Below are 23,431 nucleotides of genomic sequence, written 5' to 3' on the forward strand. Positions count from 1 at the left end.
TGCTTGTAGTGCAGGTGCAGTTGGCCTGTATACCAAAACCTAAAGCCTGGTGCTTAGTGTACTCACATAGGAAAAAGGTACGAAAGCAATTTATGTTTTTACATTGAAACTAGCAAAGTAGACTATTTTCCTAGATTGAAATTTTATTTTTGAGATGACTCTAGCTTGCAGGAAAATTGTAAGATATCAGGCAAACATAAGAAACTTAAGATGACTAAAAATGTGACATAGTCTGCTTCTGAAAGATGGACATTTTAGACGACTAGTCGCATCCTGCTCAGAAGAAGACGCACTAAAATTGAGTTCAAGTTCTTCCAAACTACTGAACAAGAATCGCACATCACCACTTGAACAATTCCACTTAATCAGACGTGGCTTTTCCTATTACCCACTTGGTTTGCATTGCATCCATGGGCTTCAGTGTTGAAAAGCGTTTTCAAAACGTATAGTTACACTGCAATTTTTTTACAAGTATAAATGTGTTTTTCTTCTAAATTTGTGATTGTTTCTCCTACTCATACTGCTCAGTAGGAAATGAGTACTACCTGTATGAGGTAATGCTCATGGAGGATCTTTCCGTTCTGCACAGTGTATAAATGCCAGTATTAAATGGTGCAAAATGATTTTTAAATACTGTGATTGACATAATTGTTCCAAAATCTACTTTGACCTGATTTATGTAACTGAAGAAGACAGAGGAGAATAATATTTCCTGCTCCCAGTACCTACACTAAATCTAACTGCCTTCAAGATGACCCATAAAAACTTTCAAGGCTACAGGTACCACACCTGTAAAAATACATGGAGAACAAGAAGCTTTTCCCAAACAACTTTGCTGAGTGAGCCACTGACTCCAGCAACACTTGTTTGCTCTGTGTCCTGCCTTTCCTATGCTTGTAGCACTGCTGGTGACCTGTCTGATGACTTCAGCAGTGACTTCAGCTCTGGCTGTGCAGCTTCTGCTGCTCTTTGCCCCACGGCTGTGTTGAGTAGGACTGGAACTGACTGTGGCCACTGGCTTTGTCATGGCTGCTCTGCAAATTGCCTTGGGTCTAAATAAAACTGATAAGGAGTAAGTGAAATATGTTTTTAAAATGTGCTCACAAAGTTGGGTAAAGCTGGATTTCAACATGCAATGGGAACTCTAAACTGAAGAAACTGCATAGTTAGATTGTGTATGTACTACGAGGATTTTAACCAGTCATAGCTACCAAATGTAAAGGTAAGAAAAAGAAACTTCTTAACAGTTCCAAGGAGCATAGTTACTCTGATATATAGGGAAAATTTTCACTACTCTGATTACCTGCCTTAGAAGCAAAATCTGTCTTATAACATATAGCATCATGCACAGTTAGGAAAGTTGATGAGGGTTGATTAAATACTTTTTGAAGTGTCCTTTTAAAATTACTGAAGTTTAAACTGTGTTTTAAGATTTTTAAGAAGGTCTTTTGAATGAAATATCCACCTTTACAGTTAAATGCAAACAAACCCCAAAGATGCAAGTGAATGACTTCACAAAAAAGGAAGGATGGTACACTGGGAGTGTGCAAGTGATAATGGTACAAGCTCAGGTTGTAGCGCCATCCTTATCACCACTTGCTGAAAAATAAAATCATTGGGTGATTCTTTGCTTGCTCCCTTGACTGAAAGAGGCCTGGGTGGACAGTGCAAGATTTGTGTTAGCTACGACAGGTAAAAACTTTCATCTCCATGACTTATTAGACTAAATTTTTTCTAGATAATTTTACTTGAGTTAAACTCTTTCTATTATGTTTTCACTTATTAAGATCATGTCCATATCATAGCGCAGGAATCAACTTTTATTATGTCATAGACAGCATATGGATACCTAATGACAGATATATATTGCAACAATTCTTGGCTTGCAGAGCATGCTTTTGGGGGAAGGGTTGACCATCTATCTTGAAATGTGCCAACATTTTAACCATTGAAAAATATAGAATATGCAATAGAACATATTTTTCATTCACCGTATACCTTTGCCTTGTATTTTAAGCTCCAGGTGTTAAAAGCATATGTGCGTTGTGGGTTTTTTTTGTACTTACTGTGCAAAAGGCAGCCCTTTTTTCACAGTTGCTATACATCCCCACATACTGTTGTTTTTACCTGGCATATGCCAGAGCTCCTTAAATGATACCAAGTGTTTTTTCCTATACCTAGCCAGATGAGGCTTCTAGTTGCTCTTTCTAGCAGAGGAGAACAGCACAGAATATGGGTTTTCCTGGAGGAACAACTCTTCCCTGACAGTTTTTGATGTGAAGGAATGTTTTGCACCAGGTCGTACTAACAAAATATTTACTTTAAGTGAATGTCTTTTTATGTTTGCTACTCTGCGTGAGACAAATTCATGTAACAGAGAATCTGGGGCTCCACATCTGATCTAAGACAACATATTGCAATTTCATTACCAATGACAACTAACACTGTGGTGTTGAGGTGAGCTCTGAGAGATAGAAAGAATGACCAGATTATGTAAATAATCTCCTGGAGACTCAGAGAGTTATTGGCAAAGTAAACTGCCTTTTGTGAGGCTGTTGTCTCCTTTCCTGTGAATGCCTCCCATGGGTCACATATACATCACCTTGTAAATGCTTCCAGCTTCTTCCAGCCCAGTAAGCAAGAAACCAGCTTGTTGCTGAATGTGGTTCCGTCACTAATTAACCACCAGACAACCATTGATGGTGGTTTACAATTCTGTTACAAAATAGTGGCAAAGCAAAAAAAAATTACTCTGTCTTTTAGTTTTATAGGCTTGAGCAACTGTTTCCTTAATTAAATAATTGCCATTATTTAATCATTATTTAAACTGTTTATCCCTGTTTGCACTGATTTTTGAGAAACATAACAGTATTTTTTCACTAGAAATTTCTAATCTCTTGAAAGGAAACCTGCCAAAATCTGAGCTGCTGACTCCTTCCCCTGCTCTAACCTGTGACCTAGAGAATAAAAGGTTCTTGCAGCTAGACACAATACTTTGAAGAGTTCTGCCTTATGAAGGAATAAAAATAATGTGACAATCTCAAATGCCTTTAAGCACACATTATCAGTACAAGAGAAAATATGTTTAAAAATATCTACTTCGTTAAGACAAATAGCATTTCTGTGGGTCTCCTGTTGGTTTCACGAGGAATTTATGCTCTTAGGTCTAAAAGAGTATGTTGTGCAGTATATTTTTTTTCACTGGTTGTCTTAGGATTGCATGACTAGTTTCTCATCAGAGGATATCTTAAGGTATTTAAGGGGATAAAGTTTGAAAACTTATTTATAACCTATGCGAACTTTGCAAAGCATTTCTGGGGAATACAGTAAACTTATATATATACCTATGTCTTTTAGACATCAAGTTACAAGTCTGCATTATGCTGTGAAAACCGCAAAAGCTGCTCAAGAGTTGGCCATTATTTGTGGCATCATGTAATAAATCTGGGAGAAGCTATTCCCAGATTGTGCCTCTCTGGGGAGGCTCTAAGTGGAATACTGAACCTGGACACATTTTTAGACTTGACAGGTTGGATTTGCTGCTGATGTAAGGTGACACAAATCCATTATAGAGCTGTATGAATCTACCTCGTCCTTTAGCAGTAGAGGAGTTGGTCCTTCGAGGTTGGCAAGATATAGAAAAGCAGGTCAGAAAGTTGAGAAAAGCATCTCAGGAACCAGAGAGCAGGGAAAAAATTAAAGGTAAATGTGTCCTACTGAACATACCACCAAAGGTTAGTGCTTTTTAGCTGAGGTGTAGAAGAAGTGAGCTACAGCAAGAAGAGAGTTGATCACTGAATACAAAATCTGTAGATATTTTTAAAAAGCATGATGGAAAGAACAATTGGCTTCATACTTAATGCATTGAACTGAGCCTGGGAGTCCCAAGTTCAGTAGTCTATCCATGCCATCACCAGAAGTATGTCTCCAGTCAAACAAATACACACTCCAAACCACTCCTGACAGGTGATGGTGGATAATTCTGTGAAAATTGATACCACAGAGAGACAGAGGACTGCCAGAAATGTACAGAGAATGTATTGGTGCAGAAGAGAAGAAATTATTAAAGCTATTTTTTTTTACAATTAGGCAAACTAAAATTATGGAAGGCTGGGAAAGACAATTAGTCAAGATTTTCTGATTCTGAAATAATGTTCTACTCCTTGTTCATCTCCTGTTTGAACTCCTGGCAACTTGTTCTCTGGGACAGGTAATCTTAGATTCGGCAAAATCTGTCCACTTAGAAGAACACTGCTGACAGAAGGTAGCCTGGTAACCAGATAAGAATCTTCCCTTGTAAATAGAAAGATAAAATATGCCTTTTCAAAGGACCTCTTTTAATTCTGTAACAATCTAACTGTGTTAAAGGCTTAATATCTCTTTGCCAAAGTTGATTCTTAGAGATGGTTCTTTTCTGGGTCTTTTTGTTTGGTTGGTTGATTGGTTTTTTTAAACCAGACCCATGGGGGTTTTAGAGTGTGTTTCTCTCTATTTTTTGTTAAGTGTTTGTGTGATATTGCAACAGTTTAGAAATTTTGGAAATTGCAAGTTGAGGAAAAGATTTCATATAAGATAAAAATTCATATTCAATTTGCTAGTTAGCCTCAATCCCAACAGGAACAGTAAAATGGTTCCAACTATGTAGTGTCCCCATCAAAGTTTAATTTTCACTGAAAACTCTCAATTTTCAAATACTGCACTAATAGAAAAAGTAGGGTTGTTCTCTTTCCTTTTTCTTCCCTTTCTTTTCCTGTTTTCTTTCAGTACTTGCTAGGCTAGGTGTTATCTTCATTTATTTGGATTTAGTTCCCAGCTGGTTTGCTACTATAATTTGCTTTCTCTGGCTTCCCTCCCTTTATTCCTATTCCAACCCTATCTAGAATTTTCCAATTCTTCTGATACCACAAGATCCCTGCTGATCATGTTCTTTCCACCAAGGTTTTCATTTTTCTTTTGTCTCTTAAGAAGAAAAGCCACATACTTTAATCTGGCTGGCATAAAGAAATAGTTATTCTGCTTGTTTGACCCTGGTGAATATTCGAGGGTGCTGCTTCTGCCTGTAGAGTTAGCAACAGCAGAGGAGGAATTTTAGTGTGTTGAATTCTGGAATTGGTAGCAGGTGATTGTCACCTTCCCCATGCTGTGCTATGTGTCACTAACCCTCATCTGCCCAGCCACTAGCCTTGAAGCAATGTACATCTGAGATACCTGGGCAGGAGAAAAGAACTCACAATGAGGTGTAAGGCTCTTCATGTCTATTTTTAGGGTCCCACACCAGCTTGTATTTGGTACACCACTTAATTTGCAGGGGACAGAGGGCTCTTTCCTATTAGCAGAAGGAGTAAAATACTTCTTTCCCCCCCTTTCATGCTTTCCTCTTCAATTTTGCTTTAAAACTTGAAAAAGAGAGAACCAGACTGAAAAAATAACTGATTATTGAATAGCACTCTCTGCTGCCCTCTGAGAGATTTGCATGTGGCATCAGTTCTAAGCTTTTCAATAAGAAGGACACTTCATAACATGGAAGAAATTCTGCCTTCTGACAAGGCACTAGACAGGATGATGTTAAACAGTCTTTTATGCCAGCCTTACCCCCTGCTGTTTGCTCAGCCAGGCAAGGGGGAGAGCTCACCAGTAATGAAGGACAGGAAGGTGGGAGGCCTTAATGTACACTCATGCATTAAAACCCCATCTTCCATCCCCATCTGGTTTACTGCCTACTGTTGTATTATCATGTGCAGTTGCAGAGGTCAGAGGGGAAGAGCTGAAATCAGGCAATATTAGTGCACTTCAAAAAAACCCTTTACGACAGCAAAAGCAACACCAACAACACCTCAACATCTGCCTTCTTCAAATAAGTCATTTTACTAAGGTCTTGTTCAGGCACAAAATTTGAGGCATTTTATGTGTAAACTATTACATCTGTAATTTATACCTGAATAAAGATATTTGCAGTGGCCAGTCTACTCGAAGAAGGAAAATTAAATAAATGGTACCAAAATGGAACCAGAAAGGTGCACTTATCTACACCAAGTTATACTGGTAAAGCAGTGTAATTTTTTTGAAGTGTTTAATCCACTCCAGAGCTAAAGCGAAACTGCTAGGCAGACAAAACCTCATCATTAAAAAAACAAAATTTATATTCATTTTCTAAGGTTAACAAATAGCAGTATCTGAGAGTGTCAGGCAGCCCAAAAAAGGAAAAGAAATTAAAAAAAAGGCACTAATAATAAATAAAACAGAAATGTGAAAGATTTAAAATTAAGGTCCTGCCATCTTGTGGCATTAAGGGAGAATAACTCGAGTGCTTCAGCTGTCCTGGTCTTGCTTCCCTGGCAACCAGTAGTGCCCCAAACATACACCAATGTTAAAAAAAATGATAGGCTGTGGGAGGGGTAAGGATTCAAATACTGTCATATTTCAGTTCTCACCTAATGGGAACTATTAAAATACTTTTATCGGTTTTATCTGCCTATTTTATGCGTCCATTTTATTCTCCCATCAGCACATAGGGTATTTACTCTACATTTAGAAATACCATAACTATTTGGGTTTGCTGAATGTGACGTCCCAAAACAGGTGAAGATGCTGCTGCTGCTGCTGCATGTTACCACTTCTAGCCAGTGGCAAGACTGAATGTGTGTCCCCATCTGGCACGCGTGCACAAACGTGATGTATGCATATATGCAAATATACATATGCATGTGGCTGACCTCAAAAGCAACACCAACAGTGACACACATGAACAGACAGCATAAACAGCCTAACTCCATTGCCTTCTCAACCAGTTCATGATGAAGGTCCATCAGAGGGAAATATATGCCTATGCATAACGTGAATCCCTCTGATAGCTGTCCCCTGGACTTACAAGCCACGAAATCCCACCACCCTGCTCCATTTGCTGGTGTTCAAGTAGACACATGCACACACACACAGACACTCCCCTCAACTTCCAAGCAGGTCCCTTGTCCTTCTCACCAGCTAGCCCAGTGTGATATTGGCGGATGGTTGTACACAGACACCCACACCCCCTCCTGCTCCAGATGCTGGTACCTGGACACATGGCCCTGTGACCTGTGGTCCTGCTCCAGCTGCTGAAACTTAGACTTCCCCACATAAACACATGCAGAAGAAAATATTTAGAAATGGAGCTGAATGAGAAGCCAGGACAAGATGCGCTGATGCAGCATAGGACATGGCAGCACAAGCACACAGACCAGCACTCTCCTGGCAGTGCCCCATTTCTTTGACAGATTGTTGGGTTCCCCACCAGCACCACACCTCCGTACTCCCCCTGTGCAGAGATCAGACACATAAAAATGGACCTTTTCCTGTGCTGAATCAGTAGATGTTGTATTGCTTAAAAACTGCCAGCCAGTTCTTAGCACGATTCACTATTTCTCTCTATTTACTCTCTACAACTGATGAGGCAGAGATCTTGTACAAACCACAGCACATGACAAAAAGGCTTTGCTTTGCAACCTGAGAGATATTCTTCAAAAATAGTGGGGATTTTTTTGCAATTTTGTCTTTAAAAATAATAACTCAAGAAAATCAGAGAGAAGCCACTAGGTGCTGCCCATGGAAATGCTGACTACTCTTCCCAGGTGTTGACAATTCAGCAGCCAAATGCCTGCAATTCAGCTTCTCCTGGATGAGGAGAAGAGCATCTGCAATTTTTGGTCAGCCAAGGAGCATTGCAAACATACAGCCCAAAGCTCCCTGGTTCTTGCAGACAGCTGCATAGTATTTACACAAGAGTGGCAGATATGGAAGAGAGGAAAAAGATGAATGACCCAACAACAAATTTGTTGGACATCTGCTGGCAGAATCCCAGTGACGAGAGACTACTGGACTCACTGATTTACTACTTGTACATCAGAGTGTGCTCTAAGCCCACCTGTACTGCCTAAGCACCCCTCTCCTTTTGACCTTCCTGCCAAGCCCGATTCCAGGTTTCAAATGAGAGGAGTACTTCAGTGCCTTCAGGGAAAGGGGACCAGAATATTTTTACTGTGTGAAAAACAATGTATTTTTAAATAACCTCTTACTTGGAAACCGATGAATCATTTTGGCTGATTTTTTCCACAAACAAAGCAGCCTGAAGCAGACACTAGACATGGAAAATTTTGTCCAAATGAAGCATTCAGAAACATTATACACAACTGAAAATAAGACCTTCAAATGGGAAATGATGGGGACATCTTAGTAGTAACTGATCCTGTTAAGTGGTTTTACAATAATCCTACTGGAAAGATAAATAATTCAACACAGGCATTTTTTATTCTTTTGCACCTTTTTTGGTCAATGCTGACTTTTACCTGTCTCTTAACTCATCTCCTATGGAGATATATAGCAGTAGCTGAGACAAATTAATGAACATTTCAGAAGCTAATATAAAATATTACCACTCAATATTATTGTAGTGTTCTTCAACATTTTTATCACATGTGAAAGAATTGGCAAGATTTTTCCGAATTGTGATTATTAGAAGTGAGTAGGTTAGGGAACAGTTCCTTGCAAAATACTGCATATTGTTTCTGCTGTATCATCCCTTTCTTGGAAAGGTTCATGCTTGCCCAAATAACAACAAAATAGTGGAAAAGGAAGACTAATTGTGGTGTGCATTATATGCCTAAATCCATCTCCCCACTGGTTGTCCTGGAGTGAGCATTCCCCAGCTCCCCTGACGGCACGGGGCAAGAACCTCTGGCTGCCAGCCTTCTCCCACAAACCAGAGGCTGGATCACAAAAACAAAGCCAGCTTGTTATTACCTCCAGAGCTGAGGCAGCAGGTCCGAAGGTAAGAGGGACCCTTTTGTCCAGTTCTGTAGCTTTATTCAGCTCTTTCCCACTGGGTTTTTGGACTGTTTTCTATTGATCTTCCTTTTCTGTTTTCAGTCCTGTATCCTGGTGGATAGGTGACCGGACACACAGGCTCCCTCAGCCTCGTGTGTCTGTTTCTGTACTGCTGGCAGTCAGGGAAAAACCGAGTGGGCATTGCATCAAAAGTAAAATCGAGCTCATGACATCAGAGGATCATATGAACAAAATCCCTATTCAGGGTGAAAAACAGGGGCAATGTGTAGCCTTGACTTCCACACAGAGTCCAACTGAGAGCTATTTTAACTAAACACAATAAAACTAATAAAGATTTATGCTACAGCTGTCAGTACTGAAAAGACTTCTTTCTCCTTCCTCCCACAACAGGTCTCTGGCGATATCTGTAGCTCACCAATCAGCACCCATCAATCAGCACTCCTCTTCCAGGACTTATTTAGCAGAGCTTTAATATTCCCACTCAGACAATTCTGGAAAACATCTAGCCAGCTGTGTCATTAGAAAGAAAAATGCAAGACAAGTAACTCAGTGCAGCGGCAGAGAGTTAGCAAACAGACCAGACAACAGGAGGTAATCATTTTGCTCAGTGTTTTGGCTCTCTGATTCTCAATATTTTTCTCTTGGTAAATGTGAGCTTAATGTACCTTCGCCCACCCCAGAGTCTCTGCAGATGAGAAGCATCATTAGAACAGTAATTACCTCTATTACCTGCAGCAGATCTCCCAAGTACCCATATCAGTCACTGGCACTCATCCTTTCTGTAACTGTGGCCTCAATACAAGACATTCTTGCACCTTTAAGACTAAAGCAAAACTGACAAATATGGCAAAAGTTATGTTCAAGGGAATTTGTTGGGAATAAGTTTTAGGTGTTTACTAAGTATTTTTACATGGTCTTTCAGTCTATGTATTTCTCATGCAATTAATCACTCTCCTTGAAGATAATTATGCGCTTTTGGCTGTAATATTTTTCCTTCTTTAAACTCACATCCTTTCCTTTCTTTGGGCAAGCCAAGAAATGTGATTTTCCATTGGAACCACTGAATTAATTAAGCTCTTGTCTGTTAATTCAGTCAATGTGGAAAAAGGTTGTTTCCTAGGAGTTGTGAAGGCTCACAGGGCTTGTTTTGGAGACCTGTGTTTTAACACTTCACACTTTCTGACACTGCATCCTTCTCCAGAGCTCTGCAGAGATAGTGACCCTCCAAGTCAATAACACAGAGCACCCCATGACAATGGAGTTTGTCAGGAAAAATAGCTGAGTAAGGTCCACTGGCTGCTGCTGATCAGCTGTGTTTATCTAGACTGAGTTAATAAATATGACTGAGTCAAGACGGTGAATCTACTGTCTGTGGCAGCTGGCCAGGAGTTCCTGGGCAAAGAGAGAAGCTCAGTGACACAGGAAGGTAAGAGGTGAATGTTTGCTATTGGTACACAACTGCTAAAACAACTTACGCAGATCACAGTGGGCTGAACAATCAGCAAGGCTGATATGATGACCTAGGAAAAGACTGGCATCCTGGTATGAGATCTGGAAAAATAGAGGGTGTTTTTTTTTCCTATTTTCTTCAGGTTGCAGTTTGGAAAAAAATGTGAAAGCAGTCTGATGGGGAAAATAGTTTCTCTGTCGAGGGGCTGTTCTCATAGTAAATATTAATCAATAGCCAATGCTATCTTTTCATGCTCTCTCTCTTTGTCTTTTCCTCTTTCTTCATATCACTTACACTCTGTTTTTCACTACGTACATACACATACGCACACTGCTGAGGAATAAATAATCTTCATTATCTGCAGGATGGTTTCTCTTACCATATATCACAATGTAGTATTGGATGACTGGCTTACTGTAAGCAGAACAGCAGCACACAGGTTGAATTGCCAGCTAAGGCTCTAGGCTGGAAGCTGAGAGATGGAGAAAAGAGAGAACTAGATATCTGACAGCCTCTGACTAGCATTCAGCCTGAATCACTCATTACATCCTTAAGTTTCTTGGATTTGTGCACCTGGATGCAGACTGATTCAAGATGTTCTCTCTGCATCTGAGCTTATCCAGATGGTCTGTGATCTTTAAATTGGTTTAAACCTATATTAAATTAGAGCTTTAACCACTCTCTTCATCTAAATAAGTTTTCCCTTTAATCACAAGAATTGCAATTTATTTTAAGGTATGTGAAAATACACTTCATTTAACCTCATTGAAATTAATTTATGATCACATCTGTAGAAGTCATAGAAGTTTTGAAAAGAACAACCTTAAAACTATACAAGAAACATTTATAGTATCTTATACTATGTCTCAGGAGTGTATTTAAAAGGTAAATTCTAATCCTCTTCAAGACAGATAATCTGCTGCACCCACAATTAACAACAACAACAAAAACAATGATTAAAAACAGCTAGAAAATTATCTCATGATTTTGACTTCCTGAAGTTCCATTAGACAGTTTTAGGTGATCTTCCTACTGATGTGCTAATGACATGAGTAACTGAGCACTTATTTAATTTCCTTGAAGAAAATTTTTATGCTCTGGACTTCTGACAGGCACGTGTTTCTTGTCCCAGACTAGGTGCTTAAAACCACTGGGAAGGAAAAACAATAACGATTTTTGAAAAATTTCTTATACCTTTGTATATATTTAGAAACAACAATTCTGTTTCAGTTTCACAATGTTTACTGACACGTGCAACCTTTAAAAAGCAACCTAAAGACTCTAAATATAATTTCTTATTTATATCTATTGTACCTTTCATGGCTTTGTAAATCCCTATCATTCTCTCACTCCACCTATCCAGGGGCATGAAGAGAGACACACATTTTTAAGACATTATCAATGGTTATTTCTTGGCAGAGTGGTATAACTGCTGGTATGACCCACAGTTCTATACTTAGCTTCAGTGTCTCTAGAGGTCAAAAAGGACTATAATACTCAAAGAGCTGTGCCAGCTTTTCACAACAGAAGATGTCATCCATGGTATTCTGCCACCATCCATCTGTGCTCAGCATCTCCAGAAATACTCTGGAAAATGGCTGGGAAGTGAAGTACCAAAATTTCCTGATAATAACAAGTTATTTAAGGTGGTAAAGATGAGAGTGAACACTGAAGAGCTGCAGAAGCCCGTCAGATTGCTACTATAGTCAATAGGAAGAGGGCATCCAAAAGGTTACTCAAATCTCAGATAATGTTGGATGCTCTTATGAGCTTACTACCTCCCTTTATCACTGGGAGCCTTAAGGAGCCAGGTCCTGACTCATCCTTATATTAATGGGCATTAATCCAAGTTTTAATACTGTTGTCTAATAGATTTTATCTCATTGTGCCATTTCTCTCATCAAGGTACAACATGGGATTCTTTTTACTCTGTTAATCCAAAGGGCCCTAGAGGCGTTAGCAATGGATAGGAGTTTCATTAATTCCTTCTTTGGACTTTGCGCACAATCAAGGTAATAGAGAGCCAGGTTCTTGTCCTGAAGTGAAGTCAATGCCTCTCTGGATGCCTGCATAAACACCAACACCCTTCAATTTCCTTCAAATATTCCCTCTGGTGTTTTCCCACATGCATTATAAAGTTAGTACAACTGGTTTTTTAGTGCCTTATTTTACCTCTCCTGAGGTTCATGGCATGCAACTGAGAAAGGGTGGGTTGTTCCTGGCCAAGTCTAGGTAATAGAAATGTTTAGTATCATGGATTGGAGATCGTAGGTTAGAGAAGCTCATAAATTTGCCCTAATTTGTGCAGTAGGTACCACCACTGCAGCCAAAAATTAGAACATCTAACAAATAGGACTGAACCAGAGATAGTGATCTGGTGAGCTGCAGCAAACCATGAAAAACTGTAAAATTTGTTCATGGCTGCTTCAGAAGAGGTTAGAGGAACTTGATCTGTGGAAAACAAAATCACAAATAGTTCTTCTGTTATGTTGTATAGTAACTCAAAAAGCCATTTGTAGCTATTCCTGTGCAATAATTTAACACAAAAAATGTCATTTTTTTGGTAGTCGGTTTATACAATTCATGCCATACGTTTTTGAAAAGTCCAATATACACTTGGGTTTAGAGTGGGTTGGATAGGATTTTTGTGATACCGAGGGGTATTTTTTTTCAGCTTATAAAATAGATAGTTCTTGTGGTCAGAGACTGAATGGCTTTCAGTTACCCAACACTGCAAAGGGATGTTTCAAAAGGTGTCCTGTGAGTGGAGAAGCAGTGCCTGTAATTACTGGAAAAAAACTGAGTAAATTAATTAGTGGTAATATGGTATTAGATGAAATTCACTCCAGTGAATCTCAAATGTTTTTAGAGATAGCATTTGGCATTCTCTCCCAGTGTAGAAATATCTCTGGAAACATGCGAGACAACAAATCCCTCATGTTTGCCAGTTGAGACCTCCAGGTGGTGTCTCACAGACTTTTCAGTGGAGAAATGAGTGTGGTCCTTACCAAAGTTCCTGTCTTTTCTTCCATGAAAAACACGTGTGTATGTCTCTTCCTCTGTTGACAGCTTACCACTGACCAGGAGTTACCTCCTCCCAGCAGCAGAAACCTGTCCAATTCTTCTCTGTTCATGAGTACCCACTTGAGTCCTTCCTGTCCCAGCTGTGGAAAAACACCCGCTCCTTGGCCAAGAACACCCAGCTCTCTTGGACCGTCCAGACAGAGCAGATTCCAGGCCTGGCTGTGAATGTAAGGAACAGACCATAAACAGTACAATACCGACAGGCTTGGCCTGCAGTCAAGGTACTCAGGACTCTCTACCAGGCTCCTGGGGGATACACCTATACTTGCATCTGGATTATTGTCGAAAAACAAAGCCTTATTATTCCTTGCCTACCCTGGATCTCAGTACAAAGTGCACTCTAGGTTATTGATTTCTGAGAAATGTAACATTGGATCTGTGATAACAAGCTACAGGCTACATACAAAATGTTTATGTTCCACCACAGAGTCCAAATTTGTGAAATAAATATTTGCTCTCTCATATGTCTGTGGGATCCTGTCATAGAGAACATTATGTGCTATAATGTGTTTCAGAGCCGCTCATGGCAGGACTTGGACAGACCTTTCACTGCTTGTTTAGAATGGGATTTTGTTCAGACTCTCTTCTCATTTTCTCTGCTTCTTTGGAAAAAAACCCCTTTAGAATGTATTTCTGTTAACGTATCATCTGTCACATAAACTATAAACTGTATATTGAATAAAGTATAATGTACTTTTTTGAAAGGTTGGAGTCCTACTGTGCTGAAATGTACTCAGACACATTAGACAGGATCTCAGCCCAGAACCAATAAAATTCAGCAATATTTAGGAACTGAAGTGATGGAGAAAAAAGAGATTGGAATACAGATAGAAATGAACCACATGGACTGAGCACTTGCCCATTTAACAAGTTTTACATAGTTAAAAAAACGTACCATTAGTGTTGTCTGGTTACATATGTAATCTCTATTATGTGTCATTAAAGGTTATCACAGAAGTACATGTCCCCAGATTACCTCGTATCAAATGATCAGGTACGTTCATTTAAAAGTTAGAGAGCAAGTGTTCTTGCCAAGAATTCCTTGTATTCTTGTTTAAGAATAATATATTTTTTACTTTTATCAAATTTAGGTTGCTTCGTATGAAATTTTGCTAGAGGATATTATTAAGAAGAAATTCATATCATAGGAAATGTACAGAGAGGAAAACAATAACACTAGGAAATATTGGTCCCAGCTTGAATTTTGTATGTACCTTGTCCCTTGAAAATGTCACTTTGCCTTTTGCCTTTCAGACAGCTATACCTTTTCTTTCTGCAACATATGAAAGAAACATTTTACTAGTAAATGTTTTCTACTTAGAACAAGCATTTTCTCACATAATTCTTCAGATTGTTAATATAAATATAGGGTTTTGTATTATTATTTGTTTAAAATGTAACATTTACCATTTTTAATGGTAAATAATAAGAGTAAAAATAATCTTTTTTTAAGGGTGAGCAATACATGGGGGCTTGTTGTTTAATTAATGTGTCGTCCATTTTTTTTTTTGTTTTAATGTACTGGCTTCTTCCTGGATTCAATCTATGAATTCAATCAAATTCAGTTAATCTTCACCTGTAAAATAATGTAATTTTTGTATGTTGAGGCTTCTGAACAGTATGACTCTACAGTGAAAGACTAGGAGATAGATCCTCATATCACAAGAATTTTAAATATGGTGTCCTTTAGATTTGGCTTATTTCTCTTTCTAGGACTTCGATCTATCACAGAAAGAGGCAGCAGTAACATCATCAGACTGAGGACATTAAAAAGGGATAGTAAGAAATCCAGCAACTAGTTCACTACAGGCTTAATATTCAGCCCAGAGCAATGGACCCATAAAAAAATAGTTACAGGGCTCTGTCTTGCCTGTTATTTATTGGCCTGATTTGAGAACACTGTAGTGTTGTGTCCCCAGAGGGACCATCTTTGATCACCTGATAGAGAATTACAATACGGAGAAAGCAGGAGACAGATCTGTTCCTTTGCCACAAGGAAACAAATACTAAGGAGCAGTGAATGAAGTTTTCAGTCATCTTCTGACAAAAAGAAATCTGAAAAGTTTGATTCCCCATGTGTTTCAGATAATCAGATCCCCTCTCCAAACTTATCTGATTCTTCAGTTTTGTTGATGCTGCCTTGCGTGTGCTGTTTGCTGCCTGCTGATGGTTGGGGTAGGAGGAAAACCTACTTTATACTCCACCACAGGCACCAAAATTACTTGCTTTTGCTCTGCTTCCAATAGGGGTTTCTTTCTCTTCTCTCTCCGCTTTTGCACATCTAGATTTTGAGATGTGATGATGTTTGAGTATCTCATGAATGATGACTTTCTGCTAGAGTAACTAGCGGGAGTAACACTTCAGTCTCATTGACAGTGACGATGACCAAGACCTGCAATTCTCAGAGGTGGTTCTGAAAATTTTTTTTGTCAAATTAGATTTCTGAATAAATTATCCCTCAAATTTTATTCTCTGTATTTCAATATGCATACATACACATATGTTAAACACATAATTTTAATCCCTGAAATTAGTTACAAACTCTACCTGAGCACAGTCTTTGAATCTATTTGCCAAAACTGCATACTCTTGAACACTTAATAATTATCATCTTTTAGCAACTACTTTACCATTTGAAATATCTTATTCTTGGCAATTTATTATTATCTAGATTACCATGTTGCTGACTAAATCACAGCAAGTCATGAGGATAATAGGGTGTCGAAACAAAATATACAATAAAATTCACAGCTAGTAACAAGGATGTTTTGGAGTCCAATAGTATAGCTTTTGCTACCTCGTGCAGGCTTGCCAGTAACGCATGCTGAGTTGTCACAACCAGTAGCTCTGCCACACAAAGCTGTTCCACAGCTATGCTGTCAAACCTCTTTTTTAGAATCTCTTGAGTGAACTATGATGGCTTTATTATTGGTGAAAATTCTGGAAAATGCCCGTCTTCCTCAGCATGAGTTTCTGACTAAGCCTGTACGAGCAATGAAAATAGCCATTTACATACTTTCCAAATGAAATTCAGATCAGAAAAGCATGGAAATTCTTGCAACTTCTACCGGGAAACAGTGAAACCACAGCAAATCCTGACCTTGACTTGTGCGATCTGTGTTCTCAGCTGAGCTACATTCATATTTTCCATGTTTTTCAGCAAAAGACATACGCTTAAGTGAATGTGTCTGCTCTGGCCCATCCCCTCTTCACACCCTTAAAGGAAAGGGCTTCACACCCTGTAAAGGGCCAGGGCTGCCATATCAGTTCTTCTCCCCATGGGCAGAGCTGGGGAGAGGTGACTCCCCTATGACCATCAGCTAGCTACTGAAGTTTCCTTCATCTAAATGTTGGAAAGAGAGAAATTTAGCCACTTATGTGAGCATGGAAGAAAGACAATGAGATCTTTCTCAGGTTTGATATTTTGTTATATTAATAGAAGCACAGACATTAGATTACATGATATTTTAGCTCAGCACTTGTCAGACCACATGTAGGTGCTGTCTTCAGCTGGGACCTCTGTGGGAAAGACATGGACAGACTGGAACAAGCTCAGTAGGAGCCTCGAAGGTGTTGGGAACAGAGGATTCTTCCTATGCAAGGAGGTGGAGAAATAGGGCTGATTCAGCCTGGGGAAGGGATCAGCACCTGTGAGCACATGACTGAGAAGAGGCATCCAGGGTCTTAACTGTGCTGCATGGTGGGAGGCTGAGGGACAAAGGGGCACAAGTTGAAATGTTCAGGCTGGATGTAAGGAAAAGCTCTTTCATGCTGAGGACAATGAGACCCCTCAGGCATTTGCCACACCTGAGTGGACACAGTCCTGAGCATCCGGATCTGAGCATACATCTGGCCCTGCTGTGAGCAGGAGGCTAGAATAGAGATTTCCTGAGCTTACTGTTCAGCCTCTGGCTCAACCCTGTAATTCTATTATATAGAAATAAATAATTACATAATAAATGAGAATTGTTTTTCAGAAATGAATGCATGTTCTAATGCGTATTTGACTTTTAAAATTGTCAATCCCTCACTCTACTCTCTTCCCTCTAATGGAAAAAACTTTATAAAATAGTGGGTAGTATGTCTGAATATCTTTCTTTCTGGAAAAGAAATTACCAAAATTTACCAGTGGAGGGAGATAGTGATGAATCTTTTGCTCTCAGATGAAGCATAACAGTACATGCAGAGGGGAAAGACAGGAGAAACAAATGCTTCAAGACCAGATGGTATATACTTCATATATTTAAATTGACAGTAAGTTGCTGATTTCCGTGGCATTCACTATTACTATAAACTCTAGGAACAGATATTGCTCTGCAGCCAGGTGAAATAGCTGGTCACTGCCCTGGAGAGACCTAAGGCCGCAGACTTAACTTCTAAAAAGCACCTAGACTGATGTGAATCAATGGGAATTAAACTCCTAGAAGCCTGCTCCCTCAGGATGGGATTTTCAGTGTTATACTGTGGCTTTACTCTTTTAGATGTCTTAATCAACTCCACTGCCTGAAAAGGAAGAATCCTATCCTCCTTTCGCAATATGCAGAGGCCTAAATCCTTACTAGCCGGATCCAAAAAAGCCAATGTGGGCATAAATAAACCAGAGGAAATATTATCTGAAATTCTACCTCTTCCCAATCTTCAAAATGCAGGCAACTGGAGGTTTTTTTAATCAGAATTCACTACTCTGAACTCTCTTCCATCCCTACTTGCCTGTACAATGCTCAATTCACACAGATTATGGCCATTGTGAACTTTCCTCAATAATAAGGGGGTATCAAAAACAGCGCCAGAGGAGAGAAGGATGTGAAGTTTAATTCCTTTCCTTTGCCTTTATGAACTGGATGGAGCATTTCTTGCCTCCTGGATAACCATTAAACCACATGAGTATTAGATGTTCTGAGACAGTCTGTGGCAAAAAGCAGTATACCCCTCCCAGAGGTAAAACCTCCATGCAACATAGTTAAGCAGTCAAGAACTACAGCAGGTGAGATGCTTTCCCGGCCATGGGAACACCCAACCCAAGAGTCTGTAAAATTGTTCGTTCCCTCTCTCTGATGTAATGAACTTGTGGTTATTCACTGTAGTTTATTATTCAAATCATCAAAGCAGTCTATTGCTATTGCATAGCAGTCTATGGTCTTCACCTCTGAACGCTAGGGACATGAAAAGGCCTTTCAGAAGAGGATGGAATTGAGACTGATCCTCTCACATTGAAGTTCAGAGCTTTTCTTGCGCTTCAGTGAGGAGGGTGGTTGTGAATATTGTCTGAGGCAAAAAGGTGGTAACACTTCTACTGTAGTGATACTTCATTAGTAGAAGTGCTCTAAGAACACCTACCAGATAGGAAGAGAGAAGCAGACCAGTACTAGATTGAGATATGTTGCATAGGGGTTTAGAAATCTACAGAATAGAAGCACTTGCAGGATCTGAAAGTGGTCAAGTAAATGCCAAGAGGGATTGCATTTGGAAATTAGACACTTTCAAAGCAATTAGGCTGTGACCTGCTCTGACCTGCTGCACCTGTGAACCCAGCCTCAATGCTTGAATGATAATGTTTTAAGAAGATGCCAAGAGTCAGCTCATATAGTCACCAGCCAGATATGTATGCCTAGTGCATGTATGCAAATATGAAGCAAAATTAGATGTTTTGCCTCACCCTCCGGATAGCATCTTTTTGGCACATTAGGTTGGGACCTGCCATGACCAATGATTGTGTCTCATCTGAGGAGATCACTTACTGAATCTAGGTCTTAGTCTTCAGCCTAGCAAGTACTAATACATTTGCTTAACTGAATTCATGCTAACCCTACCAGTTGCTTGAAACAAGCAACTTCCAATTCAAATATAGATGTAAACATTTTAGGCATAGGGTCAAGCCACAATATATTTTGATTTAAATTTGTCCATAACTGACTTCCCATTCAGGCCTTAATTGTCTTATTCACTGATACTGAACTGATTTGAGCCAGTTAGTTTGGAAGAGAAAACACTTATACGTGGGAAGGTTTTCCATTCCAGCTCCTCACTCTCCATCTGAACTTCATGGATTCAGTGCAGTCTAGTTGTTTAATTTTCAATCACAGACACTAGAAGGTGGAAAGGCCTCCTATTCATGTAACAACACCTCCTTTTCTAGCAAGAGACAACACTACCAAATGCATGATCAGATTCCTCAGCTAGGAAGAGTCCACTTAATTCTGCTCCAAAAGCCACCACTTTAAACATGGTCTGCAAGGACCTGAGCAGTATTCCAGCACAGCGTTAGTGAGCTGAAACAGGGGATAGCAATGGTGAGTCAAGGTACGAGGAAGAGATGAGGGAGAAGGCTAGTAAGAACATCATGCTGCCCTCATGTATTTCCAGTGGCAAGCAGTCCCTGAGATGACAGGTCCCTGATAACATATTACTTTGGTTGATAGATTGTTACATTTATAAGTGTGTGCATGCAGATGTGTATTAGTACATACAGATATACACACAATACATTTTTATATATGTATATACGTATATATACACAAATATATAGATATGTGTACACATACAAAAAACTTGGTGAAGGGGAATCCAAAGAAATGCATATTTCAAAGAAACGGTTAGATTAAATTCTGGATTGAATAAATATATATTGGGTTGAACAAACTTTCAGGTGAGATTTGATTGCCTGATGACATCATATAACAAGAGGAGAGAAAACAAAAAGTTTGGGCATAGGGGCCAGGCGAACCTACCCAATGTCAGAACACTACCTGCCTGGGCAAGGCGCACAACATCTTATTACCTTCCAGATTTCAACCAGCACAGCTTTCCCCGCAAGGCCTCTGCAGGCAACATAAAGGAGGAAAGACAATTTACTGCTCCCTCATTTCTCCAGACACTTTGAGACACTGTCTGGTCTGGAAGTGATAAAAGCGTTTCACAGCTTCCTTTCCCACCTATTACGCTCAGGTGCTTGATATATGAACTTTGTGCGCAGATCTGTTTCTTTACCACTGGCTTCCCTAACATATGGAAAAGAGATTACAAAAGGAGGGTTGGAAAATGAGGTACTGTAATATCTAGAATTTGGTCTGTAAAAATGAACATTCTATGGTATACTGTACATAGTTTTGGTGTAATGAAAAAGACTAAGTATGTGCAGTACATGCAGAGAGTTTACTTATTTATTTTTTTTTATATCTTCTATTATTCGGAGCTACACCCTTCCCATTCCCTGTCTCTTTTTCTGTCTGTTCCTTTCAAGGTCAAGAGCCCCCACTACACTGAAGCATGCTCTGGTTACACCATACACTCTACACAGTGCTCCACAGTGCTTTACAGTGCTGCCACACCAATTCCACACTGAGCTTGGGCAAGGTAACTGATATGGGTAAACACAGCTGGGTCTCCATTGCCAAGCACATTCAAATCTAGAAACCATGAAGTTGTGAGGGTAGTTTCTCAGCCTCACTCTCTTGAAACTTCTGAGTGTAGAGCACAAAACCACCGTAAAATTTTCCGTCCCTGACAGTGGGGCAGTTTCACCTCTAAAGACACCGTGAAAGATACAGTAAAATTAATGAAGAGGCAAAATGTCATTGTATTATTCAGAGATTGCTGTTGGTTATTCGAGTAATTTCTTTTATGACTAAACATAAAAGCTGTAAGATCTACTTACATGTATCTGAAAGATAACAGCTGCTGGAGTGATTGACACACCTTTTAGATTCGAAAATTAGAGACTAATTTATATTTGATGGGAATAACAGGTTTCTGTTCTGTAGAAAAGTAATTATGTACCAAGAAGAATTTTAACCATCACTATACTAAGATCTTACCACAGTCATCCAAAGCACTGTAGTTGTGCTGCTCTAAGATTCTAGTCTATTTGAATATTCTTACAGTTTTTGTAGTATTTTTAAATAACAGAGGCAATATTTAAAATTTGCTCTTCCAAATGGGCTTTATTTCCTTGCATTCAGTTGCACAGACTTAAAGAATAACACAAACACACTTATAAGTAGATTCCTTGGCCATATAAATGGTTTTATTTTCCCAAAATTTGGGTACCTTATGGTTGTCTTTGGAATTACTAAGTCAAGAGGAGATGCCTGGATTCCCAGTGCTTATGAAATACAATCTATTTCTTTAGACGCATAAGTAAGAATTCAGGGCTCTGACACATGATCTAATTATGTGGTTTAGCAAGCTGACACTCATCCTACAATGTGTGATAAACTGTCATTTCACTTAATACATTTCAAGTTGTCCTCAGAACTCAGAATTATTTCTGCCACAGATGTAACTAGCAAAGCTCCTGTTGCCTTGAGTGGAGTAAGTTCACTGCAAGCCCAAGATATTTTGCCAGAAACTGCATGCACATTGACATGCCCATATGGCATTTCTTCTGGTATTTCTTCTCATCTCCTCTCTTGAGGCTGGTGTTTGCTCAAGTCTATGGATGCATGTTCTTTTCCATCTGCAGCTGTGCCAAAAAAAAGATGAGTGCCCTAGCCTCCTCCCCACTCTGCTACTGGAAGTTACCATCCCCTCTGATCTGCTGGTCAGACTCTGCATGTGACTTCCCATAACTTGTTTCAGTCAAAGTAAGCCTATGGGTAATTTTACTTCTGGTTCCTTCCTGGATGACTTTTTTGTGATGAGTTTCAATGAAAATTCAGTTTGTACCTAGGGTAGTCAAGGGAATGTTTTTCATTTCATGCTCAGTTTCTTCCTTCACTCCCTGTTAGCATGTGAGACAGACTTCTCGGAATTGTAAACTTGGTGAAATTCCTTGTACCAATAAATTGCAGCACTAGCAAGCAACCAGTGTTAATCTGGGATTCACAGCAAGGCATGAAGCAGAAAGTCAACAGGCTACTCTGAACGCCACAGCTCAGTAAGAATAAGACAAAAATAAGTATGGAAAATATTCTTCCATATGAAATATCTTTCCTAGGAAGAAGTGGAGGCCCAAATCACCATATTATGCAGAGGGGGAGGGTGAAGATTTGATCTCCCATGGGACCAGCAGACAAGGGAGTGTCCCATCAGTAAAGGGAATGTTTCTATCATTCTTTTCCACCGAATAGTAGCCATCAACAGGGGGGAGTCCACAATCATGCAGAGTGGATAAGGGGTGGAATAAAGAGGTTAGTGTCACAGATCACTGTAATACAGTATTATATTATGCATACATATTATTACCTATGAATATATTATGTTTATATACATGTAGCTTTTCCACACTTTGAAGCCAGGGATAATCTAAGCCTAGAAACATGATTCCTCTCTAGATGATAAATTATGCTAATTACAGTTCAGCTAATTCTCAAAACGCAGTTTAGAAGCAGAGGAATGCCAATCAATTTAGCAGTTGTGATGCAAAGAATGATGGGAAGAAAACTTGAAATGAGGCGGTCTGCGTTGTTGCCCTGGATTATAAAGACGTGTTGATATTACACAGCAGAGCTGACAAATCAAAACACCAAAGCAGTTTTTGTTATTGTTCAGATTGAGTCATAATTATGTATGGTACAGTTTCCAGTAAGAGGTTATCTATCAGACAGCTTACACATGGATTACCATTCGTCAAGGAATTTGTGGTTACTGTGAACAAAGATAAGCAGTTAGTCCTGATAAATACAAAGAAATGGATCAAAATGAATTTTGGAAGTAATTTCCTAGTCAAAGGCTATAATCTCATTCCTGAAACCGATGTAAAAACTATGATCCCCTTAGTTCTTGTTCACCAGCTGAAACAAGGCTAGCAGCGCTGTTTCCCAGCAGGGAAAAGTACACAGCACCTGACTCAAGATACTGGCCATTTTTGCCTCAGTCGTGCAATTTTCTCAAATCCTATTATCACAAGGGGACAAAGATGTAGCTGAGCCACTGTGGCTGAACTTTGGCTTCATGTCAGGGAATCGTTGATATGGGAGAAAAATTTGACACCGAATGTTTTGGAGTTTGAGCATTTATTTTCCTCTAAAAATAGGTCATAGTGTTGGTTTCTTCTTTTTCTATCCTATAACTTTTTTAGTTCCATCGTGGACTCTTAAGTTAAATTTTCTTTATCTGGAGAGAGGTGTAAACTGAAGC

General features: G+C 39.3%; 1 long non-coding RNA gene across 1 annotated transcript; it reads left to right on the forward strand.

Moving 5' to 3' along the window:
- Positions 1-10,056: 10,056 nt before the first annotated feature.
- Positions 10,057-14,058, forward strand: LOC120323344. Its single transcript, XR_005563692.1, has 2 exons — positions 10,057-10,246; positions 13,340-14,058. It is a non-coding gene; the product is annotated as an uncharacterized LOC120323344 (long non-coding RNA).
- Positions 14,059-23,431: the final 9,373 nt, after the last annotated feature.

Source organism: Pipra filicauda, unplaced genomic scaffold, assembly GCF_003945595.2.
Source record: "Pipra filicauda isolate LSUMZ 115617 unplaced genomic scaffold, ASM394559v2 scaffold23_size5868930_pilon, whole genome shotgun sequence".
NCBI lineage: Eukaryota > Metazoa > Chordata > Aves > Passeriformes > Pipridae > Pipra > Pipra filicauda.